This window comes from Panthera leo, chromosome C2 (assembly GCF_018350215.1).
Source record: "Panthera leo isolate Ple1 chromosome C2, P.leo_Ple1_pat1.1, whole genome shotgun sequence".
In the NCBI taxonomy this organism is placed as follows: Eukaryota; Metazoa; Chordata; class Mammalia; order Carnivora; family Felidae; genus Panthera; species Panthera leo.
The window spans coordinates 54,271,295-54,289,269 of NC_056687.1; the positions used below are offsets into that span (position 1 = coordinate 54,271,295).

At 36.5% G+C, this 17,975-nt stretch overlaps 1 protein-coding gene across 7 annotated transcripts in view; it reads left to right on the top strand.

Annotated features, from left to right (window-relative positions):
* BBX (BBX high mobility group box domain containing) overlaps positions 1–17,975 on the top strand; it is a 282,183-nt gene that overhangs the window by 101,598 nt on the left and 162,610 nt on the right. For 5 of the 7 annotated variants that reach the window (XM_042955358.1, XM_042955354.1, XM_042955353.1 and 2 more), the window contains one exon: positions 10,856–10,929. The gene's annotated coding sequence lies outside the window, so the exon portion shown is untranslated. The other 2 variants (XM_042955357.1, XM_042955356.1) reach the window with 1 other exon arrangement.

Genomic DNA, 17,975 nt, shown 5'->3' on the forward strand with positions numbered 1-17,975 from the left:
GGGCACTGGGAGTGGAGTATGTAATAAAAGGAACCTAATTCGTTAATTAAAATTATCTTGTTGGCAATAGTATTTAACTGTGTTGCAGATTTTACTATAAACAAATAGACTTGGTTTCTAGTCTATTCAAGTCGGTATCCTAGACTATATCTTAAAGTTTTCTCAAAATTCATTATACAAAACTCTTGATGCCTACTAGATTCCTTGAAGACTATGAACTACCTGCCCGAATGAGAATCCACAATGTATTACTAGTCTTCCTGTTACTGTTCGCCCCCAAAGTAGAATAATTGATGTTGAGTTTTAACTGTGTTGTTGACACAGGTTTTGACATTTTCAAAAAATGTAAAAATATTGTTGAAATAGCTGATGTTTAGAAGTATATCCTAGGTCTGAATTTGCATTTAAATTGTATTGCTTTCTTTGTATCTATCTTATCTCCAAAGTAAGAAACAAGTATTTGTGTTGTTGCTTTTAAATTATAGCAAGCACTGTCTGGAATCTGAGTAACTATAGAACTCAGCACTTTGAAGTTGAGACTTTTGGTCGTGTGTGTATGTTCATAGGTAAACACACCACATATATTTTCAACTTTTTTTTTCTTTTTTTTGTTTTTTAAGTTTATTAATTTTGAGAGAGAGAGAGAAAGGGAGGGAGAAAAAGAATGCAAAGCAGGGTCTGCACTGTCAGCATGTAGCCTGAAGTGGGCTCGAACCTAAGAACTGTGAGATCATGACCTGAACAGAAACCAAGAGTCGGATGCTTAACCCACTGAGCCACCCAGTTGCTCCCATTATGTTCAATTTCTATGAAAGAGGCCTGGGTCAAATAAGCTGATATGAGAGATTTTGTGAAGGAAATAATATGATACCCAAATCTTTGGATCTTTATTGACTATGACTATAAACACAAGTCAAGTTACAAAGAAGATTCCCTTTAAAGCATTATATTCACAACAGTTTTGGTGTCATATTTTAATTCTTCAAAAATTGATTACTTTTTTCCAGAAACATGTATGGTAACTATGACAAAGCAAAACACTGTATTCCCAGCTATTCCAAGTTATGTTTTTACCCCTTCCTCCTAAATCTGAGAAAATATATCTTCAGGCATGGAAAATGAATTATGTGCCACTATCTACTTAAGTATAAAGCACACATAACAAATTTCAAGACACTGGAAATGTCCTTAGAATTGGTTTTAGATGTCAGATTAACATTAGCCACTTTTTCAGTGTTTTTGTTGAAACCTGAAGCTTGTCTTATAGGAAATAGAAATTGAAACAGAAATTGGTGTTGCAGGAGTACAGATTGAAATTTAAATATCTCAAACTATTATATTTGAATGGCATTATGTGCCAAGAAATTGGAATTAATTTGTTGAAATTAGGATTTGAACTAAAGTAAAATAAATCCATGCTCCCTTTCATTTCTTTTCAGGAGGTAAGTATGTGGTCCAATCCTTTTATGTTCTTTTTCTCTTATTGCAACAAAAATGTAAACCATTCTACTTTCTTTTCTCCTTTCACTTCAGGTGCTAGTAATAATAGAGTGTAACACATCTGTTATTTTGTGTGTTGTGCCCTGATGCAGGTTTCATACCCAGTTTTCACCCAACCATACTGTCCAAGAAGATAGAATAAGCTGATTAGTGAGCCTGGGTAGTATTTCTGTTCTGAAGCTTAGGTGGAATTAGATCAGTCCCACACAGTGTACGTGGTCCGTGAGTAAGGAGGAGTATTTTCCTAAAATCAGAGTGCTTTTATCAGATAATGGGAGATACATGTATACTGGTCAGGCTACTTAAGAAAAGCCAGTATAGAAAAATGCACTTTTGTGGCTGATTATTTTCTTATTTAAAAAATGCTCTACAGGGGGCACGAGGGTGGCTCAGTCAGTTAAGCATCTGACTTCGGCTCAGGTCATGATCTCGTTTGTGAGTTCAAGCCCTGCGTTGGGCTCTGTGCTGACAGCTCAGAGCCTGGAGACTGCTTTGGATTCTGTGTCTTCCTCTCTCTCTGCCCCTCCCTGCTCACGCTTGCTCTCTCAAAAATAAATAAACATTAAAAAATGCTCTACAGTGCATTTCCTTTGTAGCTTGAAAGGTTACACAATCTGATTTTTGTTAATTATAAAAAAGTTAAAATTTCAAAATATTTACTAGCAGTTTTGTAAAGTATAGCTATTACAGATGTCTCTTGGGCTGCTTCAGGATAGCCTTTTACTATTCACTTGGTATTCCCTGTAATTGGTGGCCCCTGGGGTTGTAGAACACTGAGCTCTGAAGGGTTGCTATACTAGAATTAGTAACAAAAGGTGGCTTTGTGTCTACCAGTGGGAATATTTGGAGACTATTTTTTTTGTGTTTTTTTTAATTGGCTTAATTTGAACCAAATATTATATATTACTATTTCATTTTATTTAAGATTTTATTTTCGAGTAATCTCTACACCCAACATGGGGCTTGAACTCACAACCCCCAAGATCAAGAGTCGCATGCTCCTCTGACTGAGCCAGCCAGGCACTCCTATATTTCTTTAAATATTGACTGCCGTAGGAGCAGTAGCAACTAATGCAGAGGCATTTAAGGATTAGTGACCAGTGGAGTATTTGTACTATATAGCGGCTGTTGTAGGGCATGTGCTTAGTTTTAATGGAGGACATAGTTGGTACTGTGTGTCTCTAGTAGGAGTGAGCATATTTAAAGGAGAATTGCTCTTTATATATTCTCAACTGTCATTATCTTGGCATTTTTAGTCCATATTTAATTTTAATATTGTTAGAACGAAATACACTGACAATCGCTTTTTTTTTAAGTTTAATAAACTATTTTTTTAGGGCAGGTTTAGGTTCACAGCAAAGCTGAGTGGAAAGTACGGAGTTCCTCTAGACTCCCTTCCTCCATGCGTGTAAACCAACTTTAACGCTTTACTCCAACGTATTTTTATAAAAATATTTAAAAAGACAAATATTTTAAATGCTCATTTCTACAACTAAAACAATGTCGTTCTCTGTCTTCAAACTGGGAGGGGGAAAGTGTTCTAGAGCCAAGAAGCAGTCTCTGACCCTCTAACCTTGCGAGTGAGAAGTTAGGCCATGTTTTATGATCCTTTTCCAGTTGAATGTTGCTTCTCTGAAGACTACAGGGAGAATAAGGATCTAATGTAACTTGATCTGGATCATCCTGTTGTTCTGTGAATGGCAAACTGGAGTCCTGGGTTCTGGCCTAGCTCTGACTCTAACTTGTTGTGGTCAGAGGGGTTGAATGCAGGAGACTCCAGCTCTCATCTGCCTCCAGCATTTTGTGATTCCATGATTTATTGGAATCTCTAGTGGGGAGGACATCAAATCCTGCAGGTTAGCAGCATGGAATCATGGGAAAAGCACTGTGGTGACCTGAGGTATTTATTGGTCATAAACCAGCTGAATGCCTTTTGTCCCATCACTTTACCTTTTTGGGTCTGCCCTAGTTTCAGCTGTGGAAATGTGATTGGACTTCTCTGTGTCCCTCTAAGAAAAGTTTCTTGGATCTTTCTGATAACACAGTAATCACTGTGTGGTATTGTTTGTCCCAGGAACAACTGTTCGGTGAATAAATAACTTCAAAATGGAGTGTATTGACACTGACTGTGGATCACTTTTGAGCAGATTCTTTCTGTCTTCATATGAGGAATATTCTTGCAATTGAAGCAAGAGTCTCTCTGCAGCTAAGCTTTTACTAGATATACATTAGGCACTTGAAAAGGAAAGGGATTATTTCCTGAATAGTAGTTTCTCTTAAACAAAAAAAAACCACAATGTAAAATATCAATAGAAATGTACTTTTTCATAACATCACATGATTTTAAATTGTTTTTATGATTTCTTTAAATTGTGCTATTTAATTAATTAGTTAATTAAGGGAAAAAAGGGAAAGGCTAGTGCCCTTTACTTCTCATAACAGAATATTTTCCATTTAAAATTTATGTAAATTGCAAATGACTGACTTCCTAAAACTGAATGACTTTGGACTAAATTGTTTAAGTAAATGTGACTTTCTGTATATTGCGAATTACTGCTGAAGTGAAAGCAGGTTTAAAGGAAACCTTTCTTACCTCAAAGGACAAGGTGGTTCTAAGACTTCTCCAGTGGGTTTTTTTCACAGAACGCCTCCCTAAAGGTTCAGGCTAATTCCTGAAGTGTGTAGGGCAGGGTTTATTTGGTCTAACCTACCTAAAGTATGGCAGGTTATCCCACAGGGCTGGGATTATCCTAACCTTATATTTTCCAGCTCGGTGCTCAGTGGCTTGATAGAGCTAATGAATCTTCCCAAAGTACCTGGGGTTTCCCTGTTGGTATTCCTGATGTAGCTGCTAGCAAGCGTGTTTTTATACTCTTCCTGGAAGTGAAACTCCTTCTGCCTTAAATGTGCAATTTCCCCTGCCTGAGAAGGTCAAAGGCACATTTATGTAGTTCACAAGAGTATAAAAGAGGCATTCACTGCTTCCCTGCCAAGCCATCTGACGGGACTAATGCCTACTCATTTTCCACCTCTACTTATGGAAACTGCAGAAATTCATGGTTCCACCATGGTCTTTGAAACAACATTCTTATGGCAAATGAGTATTATAATGAAATACCCATATTATCAAATCAGCAAATGTACCTCGAAATTGGTAGGAGTAAAAAGTGGCTTCTCAGACTGTCAGAGTTAAAAGTATGTTAAAACCACCTAAATTAAAACAGAATCTACAGTGAAATCCCACTGGAAAAACTGGCAATTTACTTAGCATCCAAATGCTGAGAATATTCAAGGCAAATTTCAGTGTGTTCACAATGTAACTTTATTAAATGCTTTTCTGTCATTTAGTTTTAACTCTAGTGAGATTACGGATATTTATTGAGCATTTACTGTATGCCAAGCCCTGAGTATCTGTATCTTCTAATAATTCAAGGCAACCTTTAGAAGTGGAGGGATTGTTATCTTCATTTTGAAGGTGAGGAATGGAGGCTCAGAGAGTCCCAGGAATCGACCCACAATTGCAGGGTGGTAAATGGTAGATGCAGGGTTTGGCCCTAACTAAGGTCAGTGTGCTTTGCAGAACACCATGCTGCTAACTGTACTCTATTCTTTGAGACGATGGAGAGGGAAAAAAAAAAAAGCAAATTGCATTACTTTCTCATTTGCCCACGTTTCATGTTCCACTTTCTGATATGAGCCCTGCACTTCAGCTAGATCTGCTTCCTGTCCCTTCCAGCATGCTTCTTCCCAGTACTGAACTTTGGCTCGTCCCGTGCCTGTAACACTCCCCTCATCTGCTGTCTCCCCATATCCCAAATTGCCACACTTCAGCTTCAGGTGCCAGCTTTAGTCACTTCCCGCGTAGATTCCCTTGTGCATCCTAACTGGTTTGAATTCTTTGTTTACCATTTTGGCATGCATTTTTCTCTACTATTATTTAACGTTGTGTGTATGTGTGTGTGTGCACGCGTGTGCGTGAGAGAGAGAGAGAGAGAGAGAGAGAGATTACCCGACTAGATCATCAGTTTCTAAAAACCAGCAACTAACACACTCCTATTTGCAGTGTTAATACGTGGTAAGTCATTAATAATTTCTGAAACTATAAAAGGTTATATCATTTGTATCTGTGTGCTGTTGGCATATAGATAGATGGTAGGTAGTTTTTAAAGCATAATTTTATAATTGGTCAGTATTGAGTCCTGAAAAGGAGAGGATTTCCAAACCTTTCATCTTTTTTTTTAAAGTTTATTTATTTATTTTGAGAGAGAGACAGAGCACAAGTAGGGGAGGGGCAGAAAGAGAGGGAGAGAGAGAATCCCAAGCAGGCCCTGTACTGTCAGTGTCGAGCCCAACATCGGGTTCTATCTCACAAACTGTGAGATCGTGACCTGAACTGAAATCAGGAATGGGAAGCTTAACTGACTGAACCGGCCACCCAGGTGTCCTCCAAATATTTCATCTTGCTATCATAAGAGGTCCGTGTCAAACAACGATTGCTAGAATTTTTTGTCTCTGCCTGCTAGTGTTTTCTAACAGCTTACTGGGAATTCCAAACAGATGGACAAATCTGTAATGACTTAGATATCTAGAGAACTCTTGTTTTGCCTGTATTACTATATGTAAAGTTCCTTACCCTAAAGGCCCTGGGTCATGAGGAAATGCAAGGGCCTACGTGGGAAGATGACAGAGAGGTACTTCAAATTTGCATTTTCTCTTAAGAGATTTCCATTTTCAGTATAGCTGACAGTTGTAATTTCTGTTAAAGATTGGTGCCTGGCCAAAAATGCCTGTGAAATAGCTGTGGTTTAAGCTTCAAGTATAAAGATTTTAACGAAAGTGTTGGCAATATATTGTATGAATAAAGACAGCACTTGTTAAAAAGCATATATATGTGTGTATGTGTAGATTTGTATGTATGTATGTGTGTGTGTAAGTATATATCTGCAGTTATCTTTGTCTATATGAAGATATTTTATTTCAGGAAGTGATTTAACTGGAGGTCAGACTATCAGCTTATTATTTCTAGGAAAAGCATCCTTTGGCCTATGGGTGAACCACAGTGATCTAAAGCATGGAATTCATTGCCTAAAATTGCTAAACAGCTGATGTGCATTTTCAGTACTGTACTATTGAATAATGTGTGTGACACCACTATTGAGGAGATTGGGTGAAGACCTTAGGCACACACAGGACAGGGAAGGCTTTTGTTAAATCAGTGAGAATCTTTTATTTATTTATTTTTAAATTTTTTTTATATGTTTATTCCTTTAGAGAGAGAGAGAGAGAGAGAGAGAGAGAGAGAGATCATGAGTGGGGAAGGGGCAGAGAGAGAGGGAGACACAGAATCTGAAGCAGGCTCCAGGCTCTGAGCTGTGAGCACAGAGCCTGATGTGGGGCTCAAACCCACAAACTTCGAGGTCATGACCTGAGCAGAAGTCAGATGCTTAACCAACTGAGCCACCCAGGCACCCCAGTGAGAATCTTTTAGACTACAAATAATGATATATTACACAGAAGTAATAGCTTGGAGTTTGTATTTAAGTTTTATTTGTAAGCATGTAGTATATAAAAGAGTGAATTGAGGAAAATATAAGAATTGTACTCATGTAAAGAAGTAGTTTTAAGACAGAAAAAAATCTTTTAAGAAAACCTACATCATAACCTATGGGGAGTGGAATACATGTTGCTGGGGAAATGGAGGAAAGCAGTGAAAGATTTAGCAAAAGAGTGAGTATTAAGACTATTATTTGTGACTTGGACTTGTTTTGGCTTTCAGAGGTCATGCTGACTCTCTCAGATTAGAAATACAGTCTCAAAGCATAAACATTGGAAATAATAATTTTCAAATGTGCTTTCTTGGGTTCTCCATTTTGTTTTCTTCAGGTGTAAAACCAAGAGTATTCTATTTTTCAGGAGAATGAGGAAAAATCTATTTCCTTTTCAATTAGTTTGGCTATTTTTGTTGTTGTTGTTTATGGTACCATAAATGGAGAGACATCTGTACCATGCATTGTATCATGACTAACAAATTTTTTTTCATTTGAATGTAATTGTTCTTTAGCAAATAATTGCAGTCCAGAATGACTTTTATTGAGCTTGATTGAATTAAGGTTATGTATGAAAATGAGTTAGTTAAAGCTTAATCTATTATCCAGAGAATTGATGAAAACATCAGAAAAGCAGTCATTCGTGGGGATTAAATATTCTTCCATATAAGTGGGCAACATGGTTACCTTGGAGTCTCTTCTGAACTGACGGGGTAGTAATGACATCAGGGTGCAAAACACCCAGTGTTGGCATAGAAGGGGATTTTACCATGATGTGCCTTTGAATGTTATACTGTACATTAACACTAATTGGGAGTCTGTCTCATTGTAAGAAGTGGCACCTCACCTTATTTTAGTATAATAAGCTTTTCAAAACATAGCACCCCAAGGGGCAGTGTGTAAGCCGTGCCAGAAAGCCAGTTGCTTTGGGATCTTTCAGTGGTTGCTGAGGCCCATTCTTTAAGATAGGTTTTTCAAATGCCAAGTCAGATGCCCAATTTGCAGTAAGAGGTAAATAATAGATATTTAATAGATAGTTCTCCCACCTGCCATGAAGTTTCTCAGAGGGAATCCTGAGCTGTGCCTGATCAGTCCTGCTAGGTATGCATCCCCTGGGGGTGGTGGGGTCACTGGTAGGAAACAGGTCTTGAAAAGGAGAAGAGAACAGATTCTTAACGAGGCAGTGTGAGCTAAGGATGAGAGTGAAGGTTGAGAAGAAGCCAAAGTGGAACTCAGAAAACACAGGCATGAGCTGGCTGAGGTGAAAATCTGCCCTGGCTGTGGAAGAAGGGCACCTTCAAGCCCCCAATCTGTAGGGTTGTGTTCGCACCTTGGGCATTTCCCCCTGCTTGCCCCGTTCTGTCCTCTGACACCTCACACAGCCACCCATTTCCATCACATGATAACACTTTGTGAAGTATTTGTAACTTTAAATGCAGAGCAGCTTATGCTGAAACTGCTTTTTCTGAAGCTACTCATGTGGGCATTTGTAAGAACCAGATAAAATCTGGAGTCTCTAAGGTTGGCTATCAGAGAACTCAAAGGGAGTCTGTCTCAGTCAGAATCTTCAGCCTTGAAATTGACCTCTACTTCATGGCTGATTCCCTGGCTTCTCTCTCCCAGTCAGTTAAGTCCAACAAGATTTCTCTGTTACCCTAAGAGTTTTAAAACCCCTACTGGCCACAGCATAGTCCGCCTCCTTACTGTCCCTCCCCACTTATCCACAGATAGTTGCATCACAGTGGATAAATTATTGAATAATCATCAAAATAAGGTGTAACTAGAGTCCATTTTTTGATATGTATATGTGTATTTGATTATATAAACAAACACATCGACAAGGGTACCCAAAGATTAGGGAAAGTTTATTTTTCGGCTCCTAAAAGAAGTTATGTGTATAGGATATATTAACATATTTTATTTCTCACATAGCATGTGCCCACTTCTTAAACCAAAAAGAACACAAATCTTTAAACCAAAATAAGAATTAAATCCACACTGTTAATTAATGTTGGACCCTCCTTTCCCATTTTTGACAGTATAATTTTTTTTCATTTATACCAATTTATTTACCTAACAGTTTTGTATAATTATTTATTAACGATTTTTACCTATTTTTTACAGTGTTTTTCTTTTCTTTCTTTTTTTTTTTAACAGTGTTTATTTTAATGTTTCTTTTCTATATTGACTTTTGGATTTATATGAAAAAAATTAGGTGATTAAATTAAATATATGAGATAATGAATTTTTTTTAAATAGTATTTTTAATAATGTCAGTTGTCTATTTTATGATAGCTAAGAAGAGACTTCTACATCACTACTTGGTTTTTGGAATTGTACACTTGGTAAAAACACAGTCATTTTATTTGAAAGTATTCATATGGGTCCTTTGTAGTTTGCTTCAAAGATCTGGATTTATCATTTCATCCATACTCTTGTTTTAAAAAATATGGGTGTATGAGTAGTAACTTGTATGAAGCCACATGAGACCATTTAATATTTTGTTCGTTGTTTGCAGCTGTTTTCTTCAATAGCACTGGGTGGTAACTGAATTGTCTTAAGTCTAGATAGGATTACTCAGATGAATCATTACATATTTTTGATATTTAATGTAAGTGCTTCCATGTCATAGTGGCTGATTCAGTAAAAGGCTTGAGTTATGTCACAAAATGACTAATAATATTGATAGAGCTGTAAGCCAGTACATGATATCCAGTTTCTAGAGTACGGAGTAGCCTGCTGATTGTAAAGAAATACAACCGGCAAAGGGGTAGGAAATTCTGTCTTAGTTGAATGTGAATTTAGTATTACCATTAGAGCATCCTAGCAACTAAATAAATGTATCTCACCTAGAAACTGAAATAACTGAATTCTTAAAAGTGATACAACTTAGTTATATGTCTATATTTGCAGTATTATTAATGTCAAATGTTCCATTTAGTTTTTGTGGACAACCTTTCGCTGATTTTGATCCTCTTTCCTATGTTTACTTCATCACTTTTAGCTAGAAAGTAATTTTTTTGGTAACATTTTTTTCTCTGTGGATGTCTCCCCTTACTCCTCACCTTAAAAAAAAAAAAAAAAAAAAACAAAAACAAGATAAAACAAAACTGTGTTGCTTAACTCATCTTTAAAACATTTTTTTTTTAATTTTTTTTTTTTTTAACATTTATTTATTTTTGAGACAGAGAGAGACAGAGCATGAACGGGGGAGGGTCAGAGAGAGAGGGAGACACAGAATCTGAAACGGGCTCCAGGCTCTGAGCAGTCAGCACAGAGCCTGACGCGGGGCTCGAACTCACTGACCGCGAGATCGTGACCTGAGCCGAAGTCGGACGCTCAACCGACTGAGCCACCCAGGCGCCCCTCATCTTTAAAACATTTAAAAGAAAAATGATAAGATTAATACCTGAACCACAGTTTATCTGGTTTGATTGGACCAGTCATTTAAAATAACTTGAATCTAGTTAGAATGTCAGTTTAATGTCTTGTTTTTCCAGTGGATTTGTGTGTAATTCTACACTTGATTTTAGCCAAAAGCCTGACAAGTTATTGCCTATCTATAACTTTAATCTCAGAATGTCCGTTGAATAATTTTAGTGACTGTCTTTTTTGTTAAATTAAAATTGACCATAAACATTTTAGGCCACTTTCTCTAAATCGTGTTAGCAAAGGAATTTTTATTAATATGCCTGTTTTGGTTGTTTGGCCATTACTCATTTTGGGGGTATAATTTTGCTAAAGGACAAGAAGTGTCAGCTTTTTTTAAAGTCCTTCACAGCTCACCATTTGCTTTTGGTCTTTCACAGAATCCTGCTGCATCACAGAAGCTGGAAATTCTGATGTTCCATTCAAATCACAATGGAAAGTCTTGACTTGACCGGTAAGAGCAGCATCACAGGTGCATCATACTTAGCTGGAAGCAGTGAAGCCGGCAAGAACTATGTGCTGTCCAAGCTGGTCTTCGCTTTTTCCTATCTGATACGTTCACCTTCCATAGTGATCAGGGAAGGGTGATACCTTTGTGTGGTTTTTGTCTTTTTTAGTGAATCACTTTTTCTTAAAGTGACATTTTAATCTCCATCATCAAGTAAGTTAAATTTTCCTTTAAAATCATGAATTTAAAAAAATTATGTCAAAATCTCTGATTAGTTTCCCCACGGTAATGACCTGTTGGTGGAACGTCCAATTTATTCAAGTCCTGAATATGTAGAGGTTATGTACCTAAATAAGTATTAAATGGGTCTAGTCTCCATAAGTTATTTTTGTTTGCACTGCCTTTGGCTTTAACTGAAAAATGAATTTGTATCAGAGCATTATGGAGTATTTTTTTAATCTGTTAAAAATAATAGAGGCAGGTGTAGCAGCATTATGAAACTGTTTGAATATGAAAACCACACAGTGAAGAAAAACTTGAGATTGTAAAATATATATGTGACAAATTATATCAAACTCTAAAACTCACAGATACTATAACTCTGTCCTCTTGTATATAAGTTACTTTCAGAGGAGAAGAGTTTTTTTTTTAAATAGTTTTAAGATATGGCAATAGTATTTTAAGATTAATCTTAATAATGGCTACTTAAATGCATAGAGTTGTCTCTTTCTGCGACTCGAAGGTGTGATTGCTGATGTCTGAACACTTTGTGGTGAACTGATGCTTTAAAGACAGGAATTTGATGTAAATTAAGATGAACAAATCTAGTAGATATTGTTTAGTTGTAGTTTTTAGGGTTTATTTTATGAACTTATTCGTTAATTTTCTGATTAATAGAAAATTAATCTTAAATCTTTTCCTGTTTTTAATTATTTTGATTTGTTAGCTTTTCAAATCTGTCTAGAATATCTGTGGCTACCTTCATGTTTTAGTAAGTATATGATTGAATATTGCTTTTATGACGTGGGTATAAATGTAAGGCTTCTGAGCCCTTCTGCTGAATGTCATTGTCTAAGATTGTACATACAGTAACCCATGTATACCTTAGCTTGAATGTCTATTTACTTGGATATTTAAACGCCAGCAAAATCTTAAATGCCACTGAGAAGTTGGGACTTGGTTATCATTTTTCCTCCTTTTTGTGCTATCCTTGGAGGCACAATTAAGTTTCAAATACAGATTCTGGATTTAAGACTGCCAGTTTAGTGCACAGTTGATTTTGGTTTTACTGGGTCAGCAGAATAGACTATAGATATTTGAATATTGATACTGAAATTTTAAATTTGTTCTTCTCCATTGTTAATCCTGAAGGGAGTTGAATATAGTGAGGCCTAAAGAAAATTAAATTTGTGGCAATATTCTGAATTTGCTAAATATGAATACATATCTAGAAAGTAAAGCTGGAAACTTTGATCTGTTCAGGAAACTAAATTGTTCATCAGCATTAGTATGGTGGTCTTGACTTAAGTAGCCCTCTGATCTGTGATTTCTGAATGTTAATCAGATAATTTCAATAAAATGTTTTTTATTGACTATAAGAAACTGACATAAATTCAAATTGCTGATAAAATTTAAGAAGCCTAATTGAAGATGACTAACACTATATACTTCTAGCTTACATTTATGATCATCTTAAATACAGTATTAACTAAGAAACAGAAAAGATGCCGTGTGAAACCAAGAGTAATTTAGGAAGCAGATCCTGGAAGATGTTACATGGCAAAAAGATGCTAGAGTCCAATAAATGTAGGAAACATGATGTATCATTCAGTTTAGGCAAAGTTATGTTTCATTATCCAAAGAATTCCCAAATCTGAGTGGTTTATAGCAGTAAAAATTTATTTCTCACTCTTGTTCATGTTCTTGATGAATCAGCTGCCACTGTGCTCAATGTCCTCTTTGTCCCTGGACCAAACCTAAAGAAGCAACCTTTCTGGGATACAGAACTTTCTTTCTTTTCTTTCCTTTTCTTTTCCTTCTCCTTCGTTTATTTATTTATTTTGAGAGAGAGAGCACGAGCAGGGAAGGGGCAGAGAGAGAGAGAGAGAGAAAATCCCAAGCAGTCTCTGTGCTGTCAGCCTGGAGCCCAAGGTGGGGCTCAAACTCATGAACCGTGAGATCATGACTTGAGCCGAAATCAAGAGTCAGACACTTAACCGACAGAGCCACCCAGGTGCCCCTGGGATGCATAACTCTTAAAGTGGAAGAAAAAAAAGGAATGATAGTGGAAACGTGAAAAACTGTTGGTTGTAAGTGGTACATGTCACTACCTCTCATTTCATTACCAGAACATGTCTCATGGTCAAGGAAAGGCTGATTGGGATGCACAGTGCATATCTTACCTGTAATATCTGAACCTATGGCTCTTTTGGAGAGACAGAGTGCATGCAGTATTTTAAGCTTCCAAATGTCCATTCGTTCTTTATAATGAATCTCTTTAACATGTAAAATTATTTGACCACGAATCCCTTCATTTTTATTAATCCAAAAAGAATACAGTGAACTATGGTACCCTCTCTGTGACAAGTTGTAAGGAGTTTATTGATGTTTCAAGCGTTGGAACTTGTCCCATCATAGAGTAAGGGGTTCTAGTATATTTAATAGACTTATTTGTATTGATCTCTACCTTGTAGGACTGTGAGAGTTAAAAGAAGTATGTCAAGTGCCTGATGTAGCACCTGGCACATAGGAAGCACTCAAGAAATGGTAGTTAAAAAAAGAAAATTGTGGTCAGAGTTTAAGAATCTTGAATGCACTGTAAAATACCTTTCACAGACATCTGACAGTGTATGTATATGTAAAATGTGTGTATATTTATATATAAACACAGAAGCATACCTCCAAGGTGTTTTAATATATTGTCCTTAATGTGTAAGAACCTATATATTCTCCTACAGTTCTACTGAAAGTACAGGGTGGTTTTGGCTTTATTACTATTATTTTTTGAAGTTCATTTATTTTGAGAGAGAGAGAGCAAGTGTGTGAGGGGGGGAGGGGCAGAGAGAGGAAGAAAGAGAGCATCCTAAGCAGGCTCTGTGCTATCAGTGTGGAGCCTGACCTGGGGCTTGATATCAGGACCATGAGATCACGACCTGAACTGATGTCAGGAGTCAGACACTTAACCTACTGAGCCATCCACGTGTCCCAGAGTGGCTTTATTCTTAACAGCAAGAGAAAGAGTAAATCCTGCAGAAATATTAGCCCACCCTATGATCTAATAATTCACTTCTTACACTGAAAATACAGGAGTTTTAAGGACAGTGTGACTGCCAAATGTAGATATGTGCCCTTCGCTCTGAATAGTAATAAGGTCTGGATTAAATCACATTTGATGAAATCTTGATGCAAGGTACAAGAACAGGAGAGAGTTCCAATGAAATTTTCTTTACCATGTAGAGTAAATGCCATTTGGTTTCAAAAGAATCAACATTTCTATCAAGATTTTATGTAACAATTTTCCTCTTTTTGTTTGTTTCAGTGGAAAAATGTATTTTTATTAAAACATGGGGACAGCACCCAAGGGCAGAGAGAGCTTCCTGTTACTATTTTCTAATGAGGGTTAAATTATTTAGACTCCTTCAAGACCTTCTCTATTGATATTATCCCCTCCTACTCTCAGAATCAGGTACACCATAGTTGATACCTCTTATGGGTCAAAGCTGCATGCTGTCTCTAAAATGACAGTTTCATTTGTTTAATTTAGGAAAACATGTAAAATAATTTGAGGGAGTAAATTGCTCTTCAAATTGTTCCAAATTCTTCACTTTATAAATGGGTTGTCTTTTTTTTTTTTTTTTTTTTTTGTCGTTTTAATTTAGAGGGAGAGTGTGTGCATGCAGGTGGGGAGAGGGGTAGAAGGAGAGAGAGATAGAATACTAAGTAGGCTCCCCACTTGGCACAGTGCCTAACATGGGGCTCCATCCCACGACTCTAGGATCATGACCTGAGCTGAAATCAAGAGTGGACACTCAGTTGACTGAACCACCCACGTGCCTGTATAAATGGATCATCATTGTAACTGTCAGTTATTTGACTGGATTATCAGTAAAAACTACCTAAAAACTGTAAGCTCTTTAGTTTTAGAGATGATCTAGTCTTCTTGTGCTGCCATAATAAAATACCACAGACTGGGTGGTCAAACAACAGGGATTTATTTTCTCACAGTTCTGTGGTCTAAAGTCCATCATGAACAGGATACAGGCAAATTCTGTTTTTGCTGAGGTCTCCCTTCCTGGCTTGTAGACGGCCACCTTCTTGCTGTGTACTCACATGGACTTTTCTCTGTGTGTATGGAGTAGCAAGCTCTGGGGTCTCTTCCTCTTCTTAACAGGACACTAGTTCTGTTGGATAGTGGTCCTACTCTATGATCTTACTTGACCTTTACCTACTTTTCAGGCCTATCTCCAAGTACAGTCACATTAGGATGTGGGGCTTTACCCTCTGAATTTGAGGGCTATTAAGTCAATTCATAGCAGAAGTAATCACTTTTTTGTACCGAAAAGTGAAGTGAACGTTAAAAAAAATACTTTCTATGAATCTATAAACAAGAAAACCTCACTTATTACAGTTTAAAATTCTAAAAATATCATTGTATCTTTGAGGTGGGAGACATTTGGAATCACTGAATTCATATTTCTTCCACTTTGAAGTCACCATGCATGAAAATGAGTTTCTTACAAGTGAAAGAATCAAGTCTAAGAACTGAAAATCAGAGTGATTTGTGTAATGGAGGAATTACATCATTGAAAAGTTGATTTCCATGTGTATTCATTGGTTATAGGAATAGAATATATTTGAAAATTAGTATGAAGAGTAACTCAATTACTCTTTTGGGTTATACCTATTTCTGTTTACTATAATCAAGCCAATTCACATTTTTCTAGGCAGTGTTCTTTTACTTTGAGTTGTTTGTGAACTCAAACAGGGAAATGGCATGTAGAGTTGTCCTTTGAAAAACGCCATTATTAGGAGCGCCAACCAATTGCAGGTTGAAAATCTGCGTGTAACTTTTGACTCCACAAAAACTTGCCTACTAACAGCCCACTGTTGACCAGAAACTTAACCTGTAACATAAAGTCAATTAACACACATTTTGTGTGTTTTATGTATTATATGCCATAATAAATTTTAATTTATTAAAATTTAATAATAAATATATTAATAAATTATTATATGCCATAATAAAGCAAGCTAGTGAAAAGAAAATGTTATTAGGAAAATCATAAGGGAGAGAAAATATATTTCCAGTACTGCACTGTATTTATCAAAACAATTTTGTGTATATGTGGACGCACATATTGATCAGGAGTTAGCTATACTTAAGATTTTGGCAAATGGAAAGAAAAGATTGTGTATTTAAAGTAATGCCAACAGAAGTCAAGAAGTCCTAAATCTGTTATGTCTACCTGTTATATCTACCTGTTTACCTCCCTCACTCCCTTTTTTATCCCTTTTTTTCCTTCTTCTTCTCTCCTTTCCTCTGATATCAGCTCATAAGTCAGGTAATGATTGCTAGGATTTCTCAAATAATAGCCTAAATATAATTCATTGACCATCTGTGTAGTACTTCTTTCTTTCTATATGTAGTGTATCTTTTCTATTAGATAAATCAATTGGTGGATGTTTGAGATTCATTATGGGTTAATAGTACATTTACTTGTTGGATATTGATATAGACTCCACCTAAGTCTCTTAGTTTTATCTTTGAATTATTGTAAGTGTACCTATTGTATCTCTTGAATAATTTCAGTTTCTGATGATTTGATGCCTATCTAAAACAAAATTTAATCAAAAGAAACAAAATTCGGAGACTTAAACATCTTCGTGTAAAAATAATTTTAAATTGATTTATAAAATTTATCATCTCACCTTGTGTATTTATAGATTAAAGGATAAGCCATTGAGCAGTGGTCTAATTTTGTGGATGTTAGTTTAATTGGTTGAAAGGTATTTTAACTCTTATTTACTTTTTATTAAGGTTGTTTTTTTTTTTTTAATGTTTGTTTTTGAGAGAGACAGAGCGTGAGAGGGGAGGGGTGGAGACACACACACACACACACACACACACACACACACACAGACACAGAATCAGAAACAGGTTCCAGGCTTCAAGCTGTCAGCACAGAGCCTGACGCGGGGCTCAAACTCATGAACCGTGAGATCATGACTTGAGTCGAAGTTGGACACTCAACTGACTGAGCCATCCAGGCGCCCCATTTTTTTAAAGTTTTTAAAAAATATTTGTTTATGAGAGACTACATGGCACATGTGCAAGTAAGCAGGGGAGAGGCAGAAAGAGGGAGAGAAAGAATCACAAGTAGGCTCCGTACTGTCAGCACAGAGCCCAACTTGGGGCTTGATCTCATGAATATGAGATCATGACATGAGCAAAAATCAAGGTTTAGATGCTTAACTGACTGACCTTCCAGGTGCCCCTTGATTCTTATCTACTTTTGATTTCAATTTCACTCTAAAACTATTTACAAGAATGACTCAAACTCAAAAGCTTTGTATACAGTACATTTTAGTAGAATATTTCTTCTGAACAATAAAATTAGTCTACTGATTATGGTATTTACTAGTTAAGGACAGTATAAATTCAGGCATGACTTCATTCCATGCATTAATACTTCCCTGAAATGTCAGGAATAAATTAAATTTTTATTTTTTTAATTTAATTTTTGTTTGTTTTAGAGAGAGAAGGTGGGGAAAAGAGGGGCAGAGGGAGGGGGAAAGAGAGAGAGAGAGAGAGAGAGAGAGAGAGAGAGAGAGAGAGAGAATCCCAAGCAGGCTCCATGCCTTGTGGGGATGAATCCCCATGATCCTAGGATCATGACCTGAGCCAAAATCAAGAGGCTGATGCTCAACCAACTAAGCCACCCAGACACCCCTAAATTAAGTATTTTTATCCTGACATTGGTATTCCCTTTGATCTCTATTATAGAGAAGTGTGTTTTCCCAGGAAAATAAATGGATCTAATGGTGCCAAATTT